The sequence below is a fragment of the Chenopodium album genome, chromosome 4 (genome assembly GCF_948465745.1).
Source record: "Chenopodium album chromosome 4, dcCheAlbu1.1, whole genome shotgun sequence".
Classification (NCBI taxonomy): domain Eukaryota; kingdom Viridiplantae; phylum Streptophyta; class Magnoliopsida; order Caryophyllales; family Amaranthaceae; genus Chenopodium; species Chenopodium album.
Genome location: NC_137837.1, coordinates 77,094,599 through 77,109,186, shown reverse-complemented (window position 1 = coordinate 77,109,186; position 14,588 = coordinate 77,094,599). Strand labels below are relative to the sequence as shown.

General features: G+C 36.1%; 1 long non-coding RNA gene and 2 pseudogenes across 1 annotated transcript; 2 read left to right on the top strand and 1 right to left on the bottom strand.

Annotated features, from left to right (window-relative positions):
* Window positions 1-1,597: 1,597 nt before the first annotated feature.
* LOC145627364 (G-type lectin S-receptor-like serine/threonine-protein kinase At2g19130 pseudogene) lies at window positions 1,598-3,792 on the top strand (annotated as a pseudogene).
* Window positions 3,793-4,557: 765 nt separating this feature from the next.
* LOC145627363 (G-type lectin S-receptor-like serine/threonine-protein kinase At2g19130 pseudogene) lies at window positions 4,558-7,130 on the top strand (annotated as a pseudogene).
* A 6,291-nt stretch (window positions 7,131-13,421) lies between these two features.
* On the bottom strand, window positions 13,422-14,065 carry LOC145627362 (uncharacterized). The gene is made up of 3 exons (XR_014111384.1): window positions 13,958-14,065; window positions 13,735-13,848; window positions 13,422-13,479 (listed from the first exon to the last, which is right to left on the bottom strand). It is a non-coding gene; the product is annotated as an uncharacterized LOC145627362 (long non-coding RNA).
* Between the last annotated feature and the right edge of the window lie 523 nt (window positions 14,066-14,588).

Here is a 14,588-nt window from a genome sequence, read left to right as displayed (position 1 = left end):
GCTATCGTTCTCTTGGTGACGACACACGAGAACAAGGCCAAGCTATAGCTCGTAGGCGAGCGAGCGATAACTTGGTTGCACACAAAGTTGCGGCAAGGCTGACCTATAGCTAATTAGCTATCAAGCAAGTGAGCAATAGCTCGGGTGCATTTGTGTGAGCTATAGCTTGGGTGCAAGCAAGTTAGGACTTTATTTCGGGTAAATACAAGTTCATGTTTAAGATACAAAAAAATTGTTTATCACATACAAAGTAGCATTTTGGTAAAATCAATAACTTTTTCCATAAAAGTGGGCCCCACATCAGTGATGATGATTGGATAAAGTCGTTAATTTACTTACCAATATGTCATGTTATAAACAAATTTTGTTTCTTCCCGTGATTAAGTGGAGCTTCATATTTTATTTTAATTTTTAAAAGTAACATATTAATATTGGAGGGTACGGAACCAAGCAAGACTAGGTCGAGTAGTAAGAGGGAGTAATTGTGCAATACAACATCCATTCTTCCCTACATGTCAATTTTTTTGTGGAATAATGAATTCTCTTTTCTAGTTTTCTTTACTAACTTTTCATCACCACTCGGATTGTCAATCCAGTACAAAATTAAATGCCTTGAAAATTCTACGTAGGAAGAATTGAACTCATGATCTTTGGAAAAAATTGCAGTGTTCCAACGACTAGGCTGCCGGAAACTAGAGCACATATATGAGCTTTGTATTATATTTGACTAATTTAAAGTCTTGATTTTTTAAGGTGTGGGACCTAGCCTAGGCCTAGCTCCGCCAATGCTAACCAATATACTAGTAGATTAAAAATAAAATTGACTTATGAAATGACAGAGTCTCCTCTTCAATTACGGGACGTTTGGATTGTGGGAATGTGAGTTTGAGGATTAAAAGGTGGGAATGAGATTGATAATTAATTGATGGGAATACATGAAAATATATCAATACCATGTTTTATTTCATTCTTTTCATTAATGGCAAAAATATCATTTTCCCCCTATTCTCATTTTCATTCATTTATTACCTACCCTCCCTAGGTACGGAGTAATAAAATGGTGGGAGTTCACCCATAAATAATTCCATTTTCAAACCCCTTTTTATTCCTATTCCCACAAACCAAACAAGGCTTATTTTTTTATATTGTGATTAAAACTCTCAATCCCACGTCAATTCTCACTTACCAAACACCCCCTTATTATAACTTGACGGTGCTTAAGGTTTATCACTCACATCCCTGCCTGCTCTATTTTCTGAAGTGTTAATCCACCCTCCCCTTTTCCAAAAAAGATGGGCACAATCATCAATAGAAAGAATTTGTTGCAACTATACATTTTGCACTTGTTCATTGTTTTTGCTTTAGGAAAAGACACCATTTATCCCGGCGAATATATCAACGAAACGATAACCTCAAGCAATGGCGTTTTTGCATTTGACTATTTTAGTATAAGGTATAACAAACTTCCTGATTACGCTAATGTGTGGACAGCGGAAGAGGAATATTACATTGAAAGCGAACTGCCCCAACTTAATCTGTCTCTTCAAGGTAACTTAACATTCAACTATGGCGAGAGCAGCTTTAGCGAGAGCTATTTCATGGTGAATTGGTCAAGCAGTTCATCCTCAGAGTACAATTCCACAAAATTAGTCCTCGAGGACAATGGTAATCTGGTGCTTAAGTTTATTTCAGATCCCAACATCATCCTCTGGCAGAGTTTTGATCATCCTACCGATACGTGGTTACCTGGTGCCAAGGTCGGGTTCAATAAGCTTACTAACAAACAGCAAGGCTACAAATCCGGTAACTTCTCTTTTCAAATGGATAATAATACATTGAACTCTATTAGTCTTAAGAATGGCTCTTGCAGGCTTAAAGGAATGTCTCTCTCTTGTATGTTGGAATTAGGCTGGTATAATGGCCAAGCAGACATGCTTCTGTTTGATCACACCTCCATCTCCCTCGTGTCAAATGTGAACGAGACATATTTTACATATTCAGTGACAGACACCTCCATCTTAACACGAATTACGATGGACGAAAGCACTGGGTTATTAACTCAATATATGTGGTTAGAAGATTACCATGTCTGGATGCCATCCAAATGGAGGTTGGCTGACACATTTTGTGATCAATTTGCAGTCTACAACAATAAAAAGAATCATTTGCCACACTGTACATGCTTTACTAGAACAAGATGTGTTAACACAAGTCCTTTCCAATGTCATGATGGCGAAAAAGATGGCTTTCTACTGCTGCACAATGTGACATTACCTTCGGATGATGGATATTTCAGTAGTAGTAAAGATATGTGCAACTTAGATTGTATGCAAAATTGCGACTGTGAAGCCTATGCTGGTGGCGGTAACTTAAATTGTCAGAATTGGTATAGCTTGCTAGGTCTTGCTTATACTTCAGGATCATCAAATCTATACCTCAAACTTGCTAAATCTAACAACAGAATGGTTAAGCCAAGAAGCATATATTTAGTTATAGGAGCAGCAATTGGTGGATTAAGTCTAATTATTACTGTGCTGGTTGTAATTTGGAAAAGCAGAGGCAGAAAAGCCATTCAGGCAGTGGAGGGCTCATTAATTCTCATGAAACACAGTGCTCTACGCCGTGCAACAAAGAATTTTTCATGTAAGTTGGGTGAAGGAGGGTTTGGTTTTGTCTACAAAGGAACCTTGCCAAATTTATCGCGTGGTATAGCAGTGAAGCATCTCAAGATCCAAGGCCAAGGAGAGAAACAATTCAGAGCAGAAATAAGCACCCTAGGAACAATTCATCATTCCAATCTTGTGCGTCTTTTGGGTTTTTGCATTGAAGCCTCAAAGAGATTTCTAGTCTATGAGTATATGCCTAATGGGTCACTTGACAGGCATATATTTTGTGATAGCCGCGGAAATTTGGATTGGACAACAAGATACAAAATTGGACTAGGGATTGCAAGAGGGTTGGCCTATCTACATAGCGGGTGCAGGGAATGTATCATACACTGTGACATAAAGCCGGAGAATATACTGCTAGATGACGAATATAATCCAAAGATTGCTGATTTTGGCCTTGCAAAACTGTTATGCAGAGACTTCAGTCGAGTACTGACAACGATGAGAGGAACAAGAGGCTATCTTGCACCCGAGTGGATTTCAGGTGCACCCATTACATCAAAGGCTGATGTATACAGCTACGGAATGATGCTTTTTGAGATTATATCCGGCAGGAGAAACTGGTCTGTAAGAACCAATGGGGAAAACGATTACTTTCCTATCCAAGTCATGCAGAAATTGATGAGTTATGAAGATGTTATAAGCTTGATAGACAGTAAACTAAAAGAAACTATCAATGCAGAAGAATTAATCAGGGCTTGTATAGCTGCAGGTTGGTGTATCCAAGAAAATGAGGAAGATAGACTGTCCATGATAAATGTTGTACGAATTTTGGAAGGAGTCGTGGAAGTGGCTACCCCTCCAATTCCAAGATTTCTGCAACATGTTACAGAAATCCCGGAGGATTCTACAGCTTACCATACATGTATTGTTGAGTGATAACTAACCAACTCGTCATCAAAATGACAGTGAATGAAAATTTCATATTCATTGTAAAACTGTAATAGGCCATATATATCCATGTTACTTGGTATAATTGGCAAAATTAAGGCCAAAGTTTCTTTCCTATGTTTGTCTGAACGTACTCCTAATCTAATGGATACGTACAAGACTCGAAGTTGTATTTCTTTATCAAATGCAGACATCTGCATTTCTTTTGTTGAGTGAAAGTTGCAGTTAGAGTTACTTATCTGCCATACAAAAGACGCTATCATAAAGCTGTACTAGTACTAGTTTTTTTTTAGTGATTGTTAAAGTGTATCAATAATCTACCCTCTTAATCTGAAGATCAGGATTATGTTAAGCTACACAAATTAACATATGACTAATGCAACTATATCAATAATACATAGATTATGACTCCGACAAAATATACTTCTTCCATTTATTTTCTACAGCAACATATATTGTCCATAATGAATGTATCTAAATATCATAAATACATAATGCGAATATTCAAACAAATGCATCTCCCCTACCATGAGTTTTTTTTCTCCTTTTTATTAAATGCAGTCAATGACATTTAGCAAAGACTGAAATTATATAGATTGGCCTAAAAAAAAAAGCGGAGAAGTTACAAGGTTGCTGAATTGAAAAGGATATTAGAGTGAGACTTGATACAAAGACAAAAGTATGTTCAACTAATCAACTTAACTAATGTTGACGCAGAAATCAGACAATAATATGGTCCGATTTGAAAAGTATTCTTCTTTTAGCTACGGAGTACACTCTATAGAAATGATGAAACTTGAAAACACGAATCAATAAAGAAATTGGTGAAATCTTAAGGGTATGACGAAGTATTAATCATAAGGTAGGACTAAGACTTTTTTGGCAAAGATGGATTGTTATTGACTTACTAGTCAATGTACAAGTTTCCAACAAGTTTCTTCACTCACATCTATCCTTAGCTCTCTACTCTTTGCCAGTGCTTAAATCCATCCTTGTTTCTAAAAAAAAAATATTAAAAACATAAACCACAACAAAAGATGGGTAAAATCATCATTACCAAGCTTTTGTTGCATGTTTATACTTTGCATCTCTTTTTCTTTCTTTCTTTTGGAACCAATACCATTTACTCGGGTCAATCTAACTCCAATGATACCAATACCATTATAACGTCTACAAATGGAGTCTTTGAACTTGCCTTCTATACACCAGGATCATTGTACGGCTGCTATATTTACGAGAGCAGCCAGTACATAGACTGCTACATTGTAATCCGATACAATAACCTTCCTGCACAAGATATTGTTTGGACAGGAAATATCAGAAATCCCCTGTCTATCAAATCATCCTCACCTACACTATCTTTAAATGGTAACTTAACACTCACCAACGGCGAGGGACAATCCATTGTAATTTGGTCAAGCAGATCATCCTCGGAGCTTAACTCTACTAAGTTAGTTCTCGAGGACAATGGTAATCTGGTGATCAAGAGTATGTTAGAACCTAACCAAATTCTGTGGCAGAGTTTTGATCACCCTACTGATACATGGCTACCTGGTGCCAAGGTCGGGTTCGATAAGCTTACTAACACTCGACAAGTCTATAGTTCTAATGATTTCTCATTTAAAATAGATCTCAACACAATGAGTTCTATTAGTCTTGAGAAAGGTGGGACTAAACACGGTTCTTGTCGGCTTAAAGGAAAATCTTTCTCTTGTTTTATGGAGTTAAATTGGTATGGGAAAGCCGATATGCTTCTACTTGATCACACTACCATCTCTCGTGTATCAAATGAAAATGAAACGTATCTCATGTATTCGCCAACAAACTCCTCCATTTTAACACGATTTGTCCTAGACGGATTCACTGGATTTTTAAGTGAATTTGTGTGGTTTGAAGATTCCCAAGTCTGGATGCCATCCAAATGGAAGTTGGCTGACAAATACTGTGATCAATTTGCAGTCTACAACCGCCAACAGAACAACTCGCAAAATTGCACATGCTTTTCTACAGCTGATTGTGTAAACACTAGTCCTTTCCAATGTTATGATGGCACAAAAGAAGGCTTTCTAATGATTCAGAATTCGACACTTCCTTCGAAGAATGGTCTTCCAATAGGAGGCCAAGACGGTTGCAGTAGACCTTGTATGCGAGATTGCAACTGTGAAGCATATGGACGATATGATGATCACATTAACGCGTGCCACATGTGGTATAGCCCGCTAGGCCTATATTATTCTCCAGGAACAGATGTATATGTCAGACTTGCTACAACTAATTGGATCAAGGCCGGACTTGCTACAACTAAGGCGAGAAAGGCTAAGCCGATAAGTAATTCATCAATCATAGGAGCAGCTCTAGGTGGATTAAGTCTAATAGTCACAACAATGGTTTTCATTTGGAAAAGCAGAAGAAGAAACTCTGTACAAGCGTTACAGGCAGAGGAGGGTTCTTTAATTCTCATGAAATACAGTGCTATCCGGAGTACAACAAAGAACTTTTCATGTAAGTTGGGTGAAGGAGGGTTTGGGACTGTCTACAAAGGAACTTTGCCACATTCATCGGCGAACATAGCTGTTAAGGACCTCAAGGTTCAATGTCAAGGAGAGAAGCAATTCCGAGCAGAGGTAAGCACCTTAGGAACAATTCATCATTCCAATCTTGTGCGCCTTTGGGGTTTTTGTGTTGAGAGCTCAAAAAGGTTTTTAATCTATGAGTATATGCCTAATGGATCACTTGATAAGCATATATTTTGTAAAAACCCCGGAAATTTACAATGGAAAACAAGATATCAAATTGGACTAGGTATTGCTAGAGGATTGGCCTATTTACATAGTGAGTGCAGAGAATGTATCATACACTGTGACATAAAGCCAGAGAATATACTGCTAGACGACGAATATAATCCCAAGATTGCTGATTTTGGCCTTGCAAAGCTTCTATGCAGAGACTTCAGTCGAGTACTGACAACTATGAGAGGAACAAGAGGTTATCTTGCACCCGAGTGGATTTCAGGTGCACCCATTACATCAAAGGCTGATGTGTACAGCTACGGAATGATGCTTTTTGAGATTATATCAGGCAGAAGAAACTGGTCTATGAGAATCAATGGGGAAAATGATTACTTCCCACTTCAAGTCATGCAGAAATTGGTTAATGCTGAAGATGTTATAAGCTTGCTAGACAGTGAACTAGAGGGAAACGTCGACTTAGAAGAATTAATCAGAGCTTGTAGAGTTGCAGGCTGGTGTATACAAGAAAACGAGGAGGATAGATTGTCCATGGTGAATGTCATACGAATTTTTGAAGGAGTCATGGAAGTGGTTAATCCTCCAATTCCAAGATTTTTACACTATGTTGCAGAAATTCCAATGGATTCTACAGCTTATCTTTCATGCATTACTGAATGATAACCAACTTACCAAATCGAACAAATTTTGTATGTTAGTCATTTAAATGATAATTTCACTATTCTTTCATAAAATTGTAATAGGCCATGCATGATCTAGGAAGATAAACTAATCAAAATCTACGCAAAGTAGCAAAAAAAAGTATTCCACTATTTTTTGGGAAATTCTAAATGGTGGCCTCAAACATTTGGATTTTCTTTTTGGTGAAAACATTTTTTTTGTCATAGTTTCTAGTGGACATAAAGATTTAACTAAGTCTATTAAGTGTACTTATTTCATTAAAAGGGGATTAACCAGTGATTTAAGGCTAACCTTTTAACTCTAATTAGTTAATTCACTAACTTACTCCCAATTAAATCCCTCTTACAAACCCTCACAAGCATAATCAAATTTCAAGATTACACAACAACACAAAACCAAAATTCAGTCGAAAAACAGAGCACCAAATTAACCTAATGTACTTAATTACATTTGCATAATTCAATACAAAGAGTAAAAAGGTTTCAACTTTTACCTCGATATACCCAGAAACTAATTGTCAAGAGCAAATGCCTAAATCTCGTAAAATCCCCGATTATAAACCCTATTTTCCAGTTGCAATTACCTCCCGCAAATGATTGATCGTGAACTCACAAAATAATAACAGAGCCAATTTGTGTAAATTCGTGATAAAATCAGGAGAACACCTTTCGATTAATTTCTGCAAACTTGAAATTAAATTGGAGATCAAGGTTTCATTCTCTGTCACAGAACATGAAAGGCTGATCATCAATTATGATTTGGGAGGAAAGGAGAGATTTAACTGGGGGTAAGTTTGTAAATTAATTAGTCTATCTATACTATTTTTTTTTTTTTTTCTTTTTCAACTTTGGAGTATTATTTGTGAGATATAAAAAATTTCAAAGTTGCACATTAAAAAAAAAAGTCGAAAGTAATATATACTTCCTTCGTTTTTTTAGTTAATACCATTTGACTTTTACACTATTTACACAACACGCTTTATTTCACTTTTGTGGTTTATAGATACGATAAAATATATATATGTGGTCATGTTGGATCTTGTTTCAAGAGATATTAATGGTTAAAAACATGCGTTGACAAACGTGATGATAAAAAGGTATCAACTAAAAAAATTAAGTCTCTAACTATACTTTATGGATTTTTTGTGAAAAACTACCTTTTATATACAACTTTTTGTGAAAAACTACCTTTTAAAAAAAGTTGTTGTAAATTACTACCTCTTTTTTAAAAAATATTGTAAGGGACTACCACTTGCCGGAATCTGGTCGTTGACTTACTTTTTCGGTGTTGACTAGACCATGTGGCGGCCCTTTTCCCCGTTTTCAACCACCCCTACCCTCTCCTCCTCCTCCCTTTTCTAGTTTTCGACCACTCCTACAGTCCTACCCCCTCGTCGTCACCTCCACCTCAGTCCCGCCCAAATACTCCATCTAACGGCGGCGCAACCACCGTTTCCGCCATTACTGCAACTCCAATCCAATGGACAAGCTCTCAATTCTTCAATTCGAAGACAAAATCGTTGAAACAGTCAAGAACAAACTCGTCATTGCCATAATCGGATAAACTAGTTCGGCAAAAGTACCCAACTTTCCCAAATCCCACTACAAGAATCGGGTCGAATTCCGACGGATTAGTTCCGACGGACAGGTAATTCCGTCGGAAAAGCCGAAATTTCCGACGGATTTATATTCCGTCGGATATTTCCGACGAATTAAAAATTTCCGTCGCAAATCCGTCGTAAATTTCCGACGGAATCATAATCCGTCGGAATATATGCCCTTTCCGACGGATTTTTCCGTCGGTACCGAAAATTTCTCCCGTCGGAAAATACTTTTAAAAAAAAAAACAAAAAACACATTTAATGAAGAAACCCTAAAGCAGCTCCTCCTACCCCTTTTTCTCTTTCCGCCTCTCACCTTCCCCTTTCTCTTTCTCTCACCTTCCCCTTTCTCTCTCTTCTCTTCCAGATCTTCTTACCTTTCCTCTTCCTTCTCTCTTCTTCTTTTCCCTGTTTCTTACCACCGCCGCTCTTTCTTCTCTCCGCGCTTTCCCCTCTTTCTTCCCACCACCGCGACTGCAACAACCACCTCCAACATCAACCTCACACAACACCTCCACTGCAACAACCACCTCCATCATCAACCTCAAACAGCGGCGCAGTACCTAACAACAAAGCTACTCTCGATCTCCTTTGCTACATACTTGGATACTCCTTCTCGATCTACTCTTTTTTTCTCCTCTCTTGATCTCCTTTAATTTGTTGTTCATTACCAAAGCTAGCCCACGAAGCTTTTCCGACCATATTCCCGACCACATTCCTGGCGTTTATGGTTTTAAGGTCAAGTTCGACCATGGAAATGCTAGATCTAGCGTTTTCATGGTCGAATTTGGCCTTATATAACCAATTTTCAGACCAATTTCAAGTTTTTGAATCGTTGTGGTAAGTTTTTTGGTCTGAATTTCAACTTATTTTGTTCGGGGTTTTTTTTTTCGGTTTCAAGTTTACTAGATCTAAAATACGTGGTTATGGTGGCTGTTGAAGTTCGGGTTTAGGGTGTTGGGATTTTAATTTTTTTTTCTTCTTTTTTTTGTTAATTTTTTCCGGGTTTCGGCGGTGGTTTTAGGTGGGTTTCGACGGTGGTCTTAGGTGGGTGGTGGCGGTAGGTCTGTTTTCATTTTTTGTTTTTTTTTTTTCTTTTTTTTTTGTTCTGTTTTCAAAGAATTTTCCGGGTTTTATGTTTTCATTTTAATTTTTTTTGTTTGTTTTTGTTAATTTTTTCGGGTTTGGTGGTAGATCTGGTGGTTGTGGGTGGTGGGGTGGTCCTGGACTGCTGATACGGGTTAGGGGTTGGTGGTTGTGGCTGTGTCTGATGTTGCGTTTTTTGGTGGTTGGAGGTAGTGATACGCCGTGCCGGTGGTGGCGCGGCGTATTTTTTTTAAATTCAGAAAGCAATTTCCGACGGAAATTCCATCGGAAATTTTCGACGGAATTGAATCCGTCGGAATTTTCCGACGGATTGTTGCTGTACCTGAACAGAATTTTCCGGCGGAAAATTCCGTCGGAATAGTGTTTCCGACGGAATTTTCGTCGGAAAAGTTCATTTTTCCTACAAATGCTTTTCCGACAACCGCTTCCGACGGATTTCAGGGTGTTTCCGACGGAATTTTTCCGTCGGAATTTAGCCTATTTCTAGTAGTGTCCTCTTCCAACAAGATTTTGTCAAATTCGGCACCATTTGCGTCACACAACCTCGCCGTGACGCCACCATCTCCATCGCACGTTGCGTCGCCCAAGAAACGGGGGTCCGACTTGGGGAAGAAGTTGGGTACGCAATTCAATTCAAAGATCGAACTTCAACAAAACCCCCTCGAATTGAAAACCATAACCATTCCCTTCCTTTCCTCAATTGAGAAAGTTATTGATGTTGTTGTTTGAGGGTCACGAAATTGTGGAGCGATTGAGGGTTTGTGTTGGATTCGACGGGATGGAGGCGGTTTCAAGTGAGGTTGAGTTGGGTTTGGGATACGTAACAGTGGTTATAAGGGAGTTTTGTGGTGGGTTGAGGTGGTGCGGTGGTGGGACGGTGGAGAAGATGACGACAAGTCGGCAATGCTGGTGGTGCATGCATAGAAAAAAGAAAAAGAAAAAAAAATTAAAGGTCATGTGACCGGCACGTTGGTGGTCAACGCCGGAAAAGTGAGTCAACGGCCAGATTCCGGCAAGTGGTAGTCCCTTACAACATTTTGTTTAAAGAAGTAGTCATTTACAACAATTTTTTTTTAAAAAAGGTAGTTTTTCACAAAAAAATCCATACTTTATCTATATCTATACTTAAAATTTTAAAACACAAACCCCATTTGCCACATGTCCTTCATTTTTCCTACCTCGTTATAATGTTTTTTCATGTGTACATTTTCTTTTACGTTTCTTTATAATCCTTCTCCTTTTTTTTGCCTTCTTTTTATGTCATTAGTTATTGTAGAACTTTTTCATCTTCTCCCATTTATGTATCAATAGTTCTAATAATTTTTAACCTCCTCTTTAATTTAGCATTTTGAATTTCTTAATCTTTTCCTCTTCTCCCTCCATCTTTCAAATTCAATTTAATTGAATATTAAATATGTTATTTAATTCATTGACCAATAGTTATCATCTACCAATGTTTCCTCATACAAATTTTTAATTAAGCATTTTTATACATCATCTAAATTCCCCTACTAAATTGACATAAAAATATCTCTAAAAATGTTGTCCCAAATTTGTGCTACTTGAAGATGGTGACTGAAAGGAGATAAATTAAATTTCAAATAAAAATAAGGAAAAGTTGAATGGCAAGAAAAAAGAATATGTAGATAACTCATACTCTATGATGACATTGCTTGCATGACATAAGACCATGCATACTTTCAAAATACTAAATATTTTCTTTTAGAATAGATTTTAATTTCATATTTAATGCAAAATGTAAGTTTATAACAAAAATTTGATCATCAGTTATTTGATTTTATATAACTACCATGCATGTTAAAATGTTACTCCGTATAAGATTATAAAAGTTATTTTCGTTATTTTGCCTAAATAATAACTTATACATAGCCCATGTGTAGAACGAACCCAAAAGCTAGTTAGAGTTAAAAGGTTAGTCGTAAATAACTGGTTAAGCCCTTTTAACGAAATAAGTATACTCAAGAGCAACTTCAATGACAAACTAATTTGACAATTAGCTTGCATGCCACATAAGCTTTTAAGCTAATTATCATTATAGATTTATATCTATTTTGAGCTCCAATGTCTAGCTATTAGAGCATCTCTAATGGTAAGCTAATTCTCAAATAAGCTTGCCATGCAACATAGGATTTTTACTAATTTTTTATTTAGCTATTTTGTGCCCCAATTGTTAGCTAATGACTTGTATTTAAATGAACTTAACTTAATTCTGGAGGACAATGGTAATCTAGTGATTAAAAGTATGTCAGACCCTAACAAGATTCTGTGGCAGAGTTTATAGTTCTAATGATTTCACATTTAAAATAGATATCAAGACAATGAGTTCTATTAGTCTTGAGAAAGGTGGGACTAAACACGGTTCTTATTATGTTGCAATACCATAATGCTCCACAGCTCCACTGTCAAAATTAGTAAAAAATAATATTAAAAAGTTTGGGAAATTATCATTGATACACCTCAAGTTCCGACTTTTATCAATGGTACCATTACTATGTTTTTAATTATCAACGGTACATCCATGGTTTGGGCTTCTTAACTACCGTGATTAATATGTTAAAAAAAAGTTAATAACGTTCTAATGTTATAAGTTAAGGTTAATAAAAAATGACAAAGACTACAATAGCCTTTTTTAAAAGCCCTTTTTTCCTCCTTCTGCCATAATTAAACCCCCCTTCCATTATGATGATTAGACTTCCTTCTTCTGCATTCATTTATCACGTACTCTGTTTCATTCATATATATCTTGCGCTTGAATTGTAGAACACGAAAGCTAGGGTTTTCATCCAGAGAAAATTCCAATATTGCGAGTGCAAATAAGGGAAATCGACTTTAATTAGAAGGTATTTATCACTACCATTCTTGATATTTTATCTCAAAAAATCTATATTATGATCTGTTTTTAGCATATTTATTGAATTATTGTTGTATATTGTTGCGAAATTTTGTGAATTTCTTGAATATGTGAATTATGTTTAAGTGATTAAGTTATTATTTGCATATTTTCAATGTCTAGTGTAGTTATGAGCGTGAATTATGCACTTTGGTTTAATTACATGGTATAATTATGCAATATCTTTGAATTTTGGGTTCCTTAATTTGACATGGGTTGAGTTTTTGTTGGATTGAATAAAATGCTTGACTGATGGAGGTATTGGATGTGTTAGGTGTCTGGGTTTTTGTATCGACTGAATCGCTTAACATATTGCAGAGATTTCTCGAAAACTTGTAGCATCTAATTTAAGGGATCATTTGAAACTTGTTGTAATTGTTCTAATCTGTGTTCTAGAATCATGGCTACTTCTCCATTCATCAAACACTTTGCTTTGACGAAATCTTCGCCCAATTTAAGCTCTGTTGCATTCTCTTCTTCTTCTCCTGACATTGTAGATTTGTTGAAAAAGATGGAGATTTTCTGGGGAAGAAGATGTTAAATGGGTTTTGCACTTTTTCGAGTTAAGCATACTATTGGGACCTAAAGTTTCACAATTTTTATTGTTTGGGACCTCTTTTTTAATTTTGTATAGTTTGGGACCTCTATCCAAACTTTTGTTACTTTAACCAAAGGTAAACTCAAGATATAATTAACTATTCATAAAAGGAGAATTAGTTCAACATCCTTAAAAAAAAAAGGTTTTTACATTAAACAAAAACAATACTGCCACAAATCCACAATACTAGGCAATAATATACTACCGATTTTTCCTGCTTAAACCCATCAACTTGTTGTCAACACCAAAAACTCATCTTCAACAGCTCAAAATCCCTACAAAAATTAAATTAATTTAATAATTAAAATCTGTGAATGAGGTTCACAAGTACTCTGTATCATTATTATAAGTACAATTATTATACCCCAACAATATATATTTACACCAAGCAATGCAAACATATGTAATATATAACAAGATTCCAAGATGATTTCATTCCCCCATTGTGCTGCACATAAAGTAACTCAAAGAATATATAACTAATACCAAATTGCATGTAATAAAAAACAAGGAAATAATTGTTTAGGTACCTGACTTGTGAAACATCTTCACCCTTTCTTAATCTTGATTCTTTATTTTGCATGATGATATTGAGTTGTCATGCTTGATGGTGTGCTTGCTTGCATATCAATTGTGTATTTAGACTGTTAATAATATTGAGAAATGAACATCAGGGTATTCATGTAATGATTAATATAATATAATATAATATAATAACATGGCTCATAAAAGAAAACTAAAATAATTACTTACTAGAGCTTGTCTTTGAAATCCATCTGGATAGTTATAAAGACCATGTCTCTTATTATGCCTTGATACCTCATCTTGTGACTCTTGAGTTGGAAGATCTCGTGCCGTCTTATTTTGCTCTTGCTTCTTTTTTAGTTTCTGCTTCATTTGTTGTAAAGATTGAAATGGATCATTAAAGGGATGTGCTGATGGACCTTCTTTGTTAGCAACATGAGGTTTATTACACTTTTGTTTGTTATGACCTTCTTGTCTACAATTACTACACCGAAAAATACTCCCTTTCTTGCTCAATCTCATGTTTCCATCAACCTCTCCCAATGACAGTTTTCTTTTAACGGTCGGTCGGTGATTAATTTTCTTAACCAATGGAGCCTGTATAGAATCATATTGGGATGCAGGCCATCATATTAATTGTACTCTATATACATTATTTTTCATCTGTCTATCAATTTATTTAGATTAATTCAATTACGTAAATATATCAAGGCCTTACCATTGAACCGTATTACATTATCAAAAATTTGTAGATTACAAATATTAACATTGAGATTTACCAAGCAAAAATAACTTGTATCTTACCCCCCTAATTTCGTTTTCTGTAATTCAATATCAAAACCCTTAAATTAATCCCTTT